The sequence below is a fragment of the Hippocampus comes genome, unplaced genomic scaffold, assembly GCF_001891065.2.
Source record: "Hippocampus comes isolate QL1 unplaced genomic scaffold, H_comes_QL1_v1.1 scaffold14, whole genome shotgun sequence".
Lineage (NCBI taxonomy): Eukaryota > Metazoa > Chordata > Actinopteri > Syngnathiformes > Syngnathidae > Hippocampus > Hippocampus comes.
In genome coordinates, this window is record NW_017805839.1 from 1963476 (window position 1) to 1970554 (window position 7079).

Below are 7079 nucleotides of genomic sequence, written 5' to 3' on the forward strand. Positions count from 1 at the left end.
TTTGGCCACAAGTGCTGTTTTGACCAACACACTGACAAGAGATGGCCCCACTTAACTGAAGTAAAAACAGATGAGAGTAGCCTGTTAGCCCACTGAGTTGACCTGAGCTCACCTCTGTGAGTGCAATTTTCAAACTTCACTTTCATTTTTTTTTTTGAGCGCTTCCTATTCTGACAGTTTTCCGACTATGTGAGCCGAGATTGCACGAAAATGACCTTTTCAGAGTTGTGAAAAGAAAAGTGGGCAGTGAAAATCGGCACTGGCACACACAAGTGTAAAGCCCCTGAATCTTCTTCTTCTTCTCCTTTCGGCACGTCCCTATTCAGGGGTCGCCACAGCGAGTCAGTAATTTCCATCCGCCCCTGTAAACCGTCCTAAATTTGGGGTGTTCAATCAGCCTGCCATACATGTTTTTAGAATGTAGGAGGCAACTGGAGTACCCCGAGAAAACCCACGCAGGCCCGGGGAGAACATGCAAACTCCACACAGGGAGGCCGAAACTGGAATTGAACCCGGTACCTCTGCACTGTGAGGTCGACACGCTAACTACTGGATCACCGGGCCGCCCAAAGTACATTCAGTTTAATATAATTATGCAACAAAACCATCCAAACATTCTAAAAGCACCAAATGCGACACTGCCGCGTGAAAAAGCAGGTGGCCAGGAAATGCAAGTTAATAAAGGATAATAAAACATTATTAGGGGACTCCTCCTTCCTCTCAGGGCACTCCTCTTTCTTCTCTGTTGCTCCATGACCTTTGAATTATTGATTTTGCAACTCTGTCGGCTTCTTTTTTCTATTTTCTGCTCATCCTTCCTTTTCCACCCCTCACAGACAACCACTGATTTTTTTTTCCCAATTCATCTGCGCATCTCCTTATTTTCTTCCAATTCAATTCCCAGCATGCACTGCACACATGCACTGCTGGTTTCCACATAAAGATATTGTTGCGGTGTCAGGGGGGGAGAGGGTGTGGGGGTGGGTGATACAGAGGTAGTTGCTAGCGCACCTCTTCTCCGAGGAAGGCTTGGATAAACCTCCTTTCATCCTGTTGGCTAATACAATATTTCCTGAAAAACAGTATCCTTTGCACAGTTGGACGATGGCCGGAAAGAGTCTTGTCGATGTGAATGAAAAATAGCAACATATCATGACGGAAATAACAGCATAAGCAAGAGCAGTCATGTGATTGGGATTTTATTTATTTATTTTTTGTATTACAGTACTCAGGTGTACTTTTGGATTCACTTTCCATAGGGCAGCCGCCTTAGCCTGTGGGACACGACTGTAAATAGCTCCCAACAGCTCGCAAGGCGCCCTGGGAACACACATACACACAAACACTCACACACTCTCCAAGTGACACAGGCATGCAGCCAAACAAAAATAAACCTGAATCCACATGATTGTGCATGCTGTAAATTTAGTTCAGGCCAAAAACCATTCATATAAATTTGGAGTCAAAGTGTTCGGGTCCGGCAGTGTTGAGAAGCCATTTTTTTGGAAGCAAGGCAGGAATGCTCTCAAAAAGCATTTCATTTGAGGAATGAGAAAAAAAAAGAAAAAAAAGAGGCACTCTGGAACCATAAAAAAGTAATAATAAATAAAGTCCAAATCGCATATAAGAAAGTAACAAACAATTACACTAAAGTCACCAGCACACAGGGATGTGTTCAGTGACAGCGACTACAAATAAAAGCAAAGACCCAACAATGGCAGGGAATTACTGTAAATATTTTTGGGGGGGATGGCGAGGGTCAAACTGAAAACACGTGCCAATACAGTAGTACACAAAATTTGAAAATAGAGCCCCAAAGAATGACCATACTTTCCAGACTCTAAGCCGCTATTTTTTCTCCCCATACATTGAACCTTGCGGCTTTTAGTCTGACGTGATTGTGAATTATTAATGAGTTTTTACAGGCGAGCTTCAAGCCGCTAATAGATTTAACCATGATCTCGCTACGTCTGACCAATGAAATTACCAAACATGTCACAATGGGCCAATAAAACTGTCCGAGTTTGCCCCCATACTGAATATTCATCAGCTATTTGCGTTTGGAGTGCACATGTGTGAGGGCAGGGCGGGGCGGGCTGCGTCAGGCGCAATTGAGAGCGAAAAGAAAAATCTTGAGTGAAGGTTAATGAGCATAGGGAACGAGTGCCATAAATACAGCCTTCGCTGAAGTCTGATGACTGTCTCTCTGTTGTTTGTTTAGATCCTGACGCCCACCATTGCTGGCCAAGAACAACAGGCGCTAAGCTATCCCCCGGGGGAAGGCAACTTTGGCTCTCTGCGACTTCCAAAGGCTGCACTGCTGCGTGTTGAAGAAGACTGTAAAAACTTGCTGGTGAATTTGACTCATGATTAGCTCTGGGATGCTACTACCTGTGTTCGGCATTGTTTGGAGAAAAAAAAAAGTGTCTACTGCTGTTCAAGCACTTAAAAAAAAAAATTCATCTGAGTGACCGCTTTCTTTGCAAATATCCCATGTTGTAAACTAGAGAACCGTGGCTATTAATACGAAGTGGCCAATGTATGTACAAATTTGTTTTTCTGGCTTAATTTAGCTGTCGCGGCTTTTAATCGGGTGCGCTTTGTAGTCAAGAAATTACAGTAGGTGAAAAGTCGATCATCAAAATAATCGTTTCTGGCAGCCCACCATGCACACACAAAGAGGAATTGTATTCCAAGAAATGGAACAAAGGAGAAAAAAACCCCACTTATATGTCAGAATGAATGTCTTACCATCTGAGTTTGGCCACAAGTGCTGTTTTGACCAACACACTGACAAGAGATGGCCCCACTTAACTGAAGTAAAAACAGATGAGAGTAGCCTGTTAGCCCACTGAGTTGACCTGAGCTCACCTCTGTGAGTGCAATTTTCAAACTTCACTTTCATTTTTTTTTTTGAGCGCTTCCTATTCTGACAGTTTTCCGACTATGTGAGCCGAGATTGCACGAAAATGACCTTTTCAGAGTTGTGAAAAGAAAAGTGGGCAGTGAAAATCGGCACTGGCACACACAAGTGTAAAGCCCCTGAATAAAAATACTTTTTTCTTTTTTTTTTTGTGGCAATTGGTTCTGTTTACCGTATTTTCCACATTATAAGGTGCACCAAAAAGCATTAATTTTTATCCATAGCCGACAGTGAGCCCTATAATCCGATGTGCCTTATATATGGATCAATATTCTGATTTCTTGGACATAGTATTTTAAATGTTCTTTGTTACAGCTGCAGCGGTTGTGAAACCTCGACATAAATAAAGCTGTATTGTATTGTATTGTATTCTCTTTAGCATAGCTCCATCTAGTGGCTCCATAATGCAACCCCTGTCACTATTGTAGCTTCTATTCTATGCGCCTTATAATGCGGTGCGCCCTACATATGAAAACTGTTTTAAAATAGGTCATTCATTGAAGCTCCGCCTTATACTGGGAAGCGCCTTATAGTGCGGAAAATATGGTATATTTAAAAAGAAACATTTTCCTAACCCCCTTGTGCGATATTTGTTTTCGATTCATGACAGGGGTCATGTTTTATTCAGTAATTTGTTGAAATGAATGTAAAAATGGACATTTTATTTTAGTTCATATTTTTGTTGTTGTTATTTTGAATGACATTTTGTTTTGAATATTACAGCATTATTGCACATGGCTTGACCGACCTCCAGAAGTGGATCTTTGACTCATAAAAAATATTGGCGGGCCTGCAAGACACCATCAGAGGCTGAACTGTTCTTTTCATTTACACAAACTGATCTAACCAATCCATGTTTAATATGTTATCATGAAGGCGGACGATGGTTCGCTACTTTTTCGCAAAATTAATCTACAGTCAATTTCACACAATCAAGGAAAAGGACAGTGGCCGATTTTGAGTGTTCAATGAATTTAACATGTTTTGGGGAGAGCGGAAGAAGTACACAGAGAAAACTCAAGCAAGCACGGGATGGAAACATAATATTTATATACCGTAATGTATACAACGTGTAAACACAGTAAAATTAAGCACTCAAGCCCACCACAGGACCACTGCCGGGGAAATGCCACGGTTCAAAATAAGAATTGATGTCCAGCCACCCCCAAAATTGTCTCGCTGGCCGTATGTCACCCTTCGGATAATTCTGTCGCAGGTATTCTAAGAATCTGTCTCAGGAAAAGATTATCCAGGGACAGCTGCACGCTCTCTAATTTTAAGCGGAGGCCCGAAGGATACGGGGCTTCGCGTTGCGTTGAGCTGAGAGATGGGAAACAAAATCAAATCAAATTCAATGCGACGCTCTGTTCTCTAGGGCCGTGAGAAGTTCAGGGTCTGCTCTTACGGCACAGACTCAACCTGGTGACGCCTCACGGTTCACTCGGCTATTTTATCCACACCCCCCCCCACCCCCGTTGCTATGGCAACTAAACCTACAGGCACATGAAAACCCACACGGAGGTGAGAATGAGGTCCCGGTACCAAAGCGGCATGTATGAAGCACTAAATGAGAATTTCTGAGTTATTTCTTTCTTTCTTTTTCTTTTTTGACATTAATAAGGTGACATTTTAGGTGTTTGTTGTTGGAGACGAGAGTGCATTCAGCGGCATTATGTTTGAGCATCCACATTGACATGCCTAAATGCCCCCCAACACCAATTAACCGTGCATTGTGATTCGCATGTGAAAATGTTTCAGTCATAGCTTGAAGCAAGGCCATTGTGACCTCAGACCTCTCTTCAAATCCTCAATGAGCAAACAGAGTTGGGGGAAGGACAAAAAGAAAAAATCAGGGTTTGGACAGCACATTAGAGACAATTATGTAAGTGAATGAAAAGTCAATGCAACTTGCTGACCTTCCTGATAGTACTGCTGATTGCATAATTTGCCTTTGGCAACCTGGAAGTTCTGTTTCATCATGCGGGCTTTATATTTGCTGTTCATCTTTTAAATATTAAGTTTTGACTGAAAAAGAAAAGTAAAAAAAAAAAGTCATGTTTAATTGAAATCTTTTTAATTATTTATGATTATGCACTTGTGCATCTGCACATTAAGTGTATGTATACAAACACACACACACACATACACATATATACATGGGGCGGCCCGGTGGGCCAGTGGTTAGCGCGTCGACCTCACAGTGCAAACGTCGTGGGTTCGATCCCGGCTCCAGCCTCCCTGTGTGGAGTTTCCATGTTCTCCCCGGGAATGTGTGGGTTTTCTCCGGGTACTCCGGTTTCCTCCCACATTCCAAAAACATGTATGACAGGCTGATAGGACACTCCAAATCATCCCTAGGTGTGAGTGTGAGCACGGGTGGTTGTTTGTCTCCATGTGCTCTACGATTGGCTGGAAACCAGTTCAGGGTGTTCCCCGCCTACTGCCCGAAGACAGCAGGGATAGGCTCCAGGAACCCCCCCCGCGACCCTTGTTAGGATGAGGCGGATCGGAAAATGAATGAATAAAAAAAGGTGAATTTCATGTTTGGTTCATTGTAGACTCTGACTAGCCACTGGTATGAAAGGTTGCGCGATACCGTTTCAATATTTTATTATTGCAGCTGACTACCACTGTAGTGGACTATTCCAGGAAGCAAATACAGGCTATCTCAAAGCTCTTGTGATAACAGAATCTGTGTGATGTACTTTTAGTAATGACATTTACAGGATGTACTGTTTGGCAGAAATTGTACTGGCGGAGGTTTTAAAATTGACGGATGATGAATGTTTCATTGACTTGAAATTTGAAAGCGTCAGCCGTTAATGGGTCCCGTGATGCAAAGTTTAAGTGGTGCCAAATTCCAATAACGATATCTCTGTCCGTGTGTGTTTGAGCGGATACATGGGAGTGGGAATCCTGGAGGAGGACATGGTACTATACCATATTGTGTTTCACTGATATAAAGAGAAAGAACAGATGGCTGGTCAAAAAACGTTTTTGAAAAATATGCCTCAAAAGTTACATCAAACAAAAGTGTGTATTTAGTTTAGTTTAGTTTTTTTTTGTGTGACACCATCAGAGAAGTGTACCATTAATGGAACTCATTGAATCTGAAATGGAAGTTTCTGTGATATAGGGAATGTTCTGGGGCTGAGAAAAAGCAATTCTGATGAAATGCCACAAGTTCACTGCAAAATTACCTTCTTGTTCAGTTTCCAATCTCCTTAAAAGGGTGAGTCGTCGCATTTTATCGAACAAAGGTAGTTTGACAGCGGTTAGCTTGTCTACATTTGGATGACACTGAATCCTACTGTTAGGTTTGTTTCCTTAGTACACCAAAAATATGCATGGGTGACCCAGGCACATTTTGGGGTCAATACGAGCCATGTTTCAACAAAAAATGTGTGTCTGTGTGTTATATTGGGGTAAAAAAGAGAAAAGGACGTGAGACACAAATGATTTGACAATGAGGGGATATTGAGAGCATATACTGGATGGTACACATCTCCTATGTTATTTTCACTGTTTTGAAATATTACTAGTGGGCGGATTATTTTTGAACATTTTGGGGGGAAAAAATCATTCACAAAACGATTCAGCATTTGGAAAAAAAAACAATTCTTAACAAGGACATGCATATTTTGATTGATACTGTGACAGTCAGTTACAACAACTTGGTCTCAGGCAATATGATATGCTTTCTGGACCCAAGAGCAGGGGTGTCGCCCTGCTCGAGGCTGTTTGAACGCATTTTTCACGAGCTGAACTGAACGATCTTTTTCTATGAACACAAGAGGCCTTCTTCTTTCAAATCCTCACAAATCTGTGTTACTGAGCACTTGTCCTTTGCCAAGAAAGTCCATCGACGTCACGCGCGTGTGGAAGATAAACAGAGGCGCAGGTGTGTCACCGACTGCCCACTGATATTGATACCGTACAGATAGTGCCCGGTTTTCTGACTGCCTGAACAAACGCTATATCGTAAAACGGCACATTTTTTATAGAGTAGCCGTTTATTGTCGGCAGCCTAAGACACACCTGAGCAAGACTCGGGAACACCTTTTCCAACATGCAATCCCACGACGCCAAAATCATCCGCAGCCTGGCCACACGTTGCATTCAAGAAAATCGGAATTTCTTAAATTACCGGTGTTTA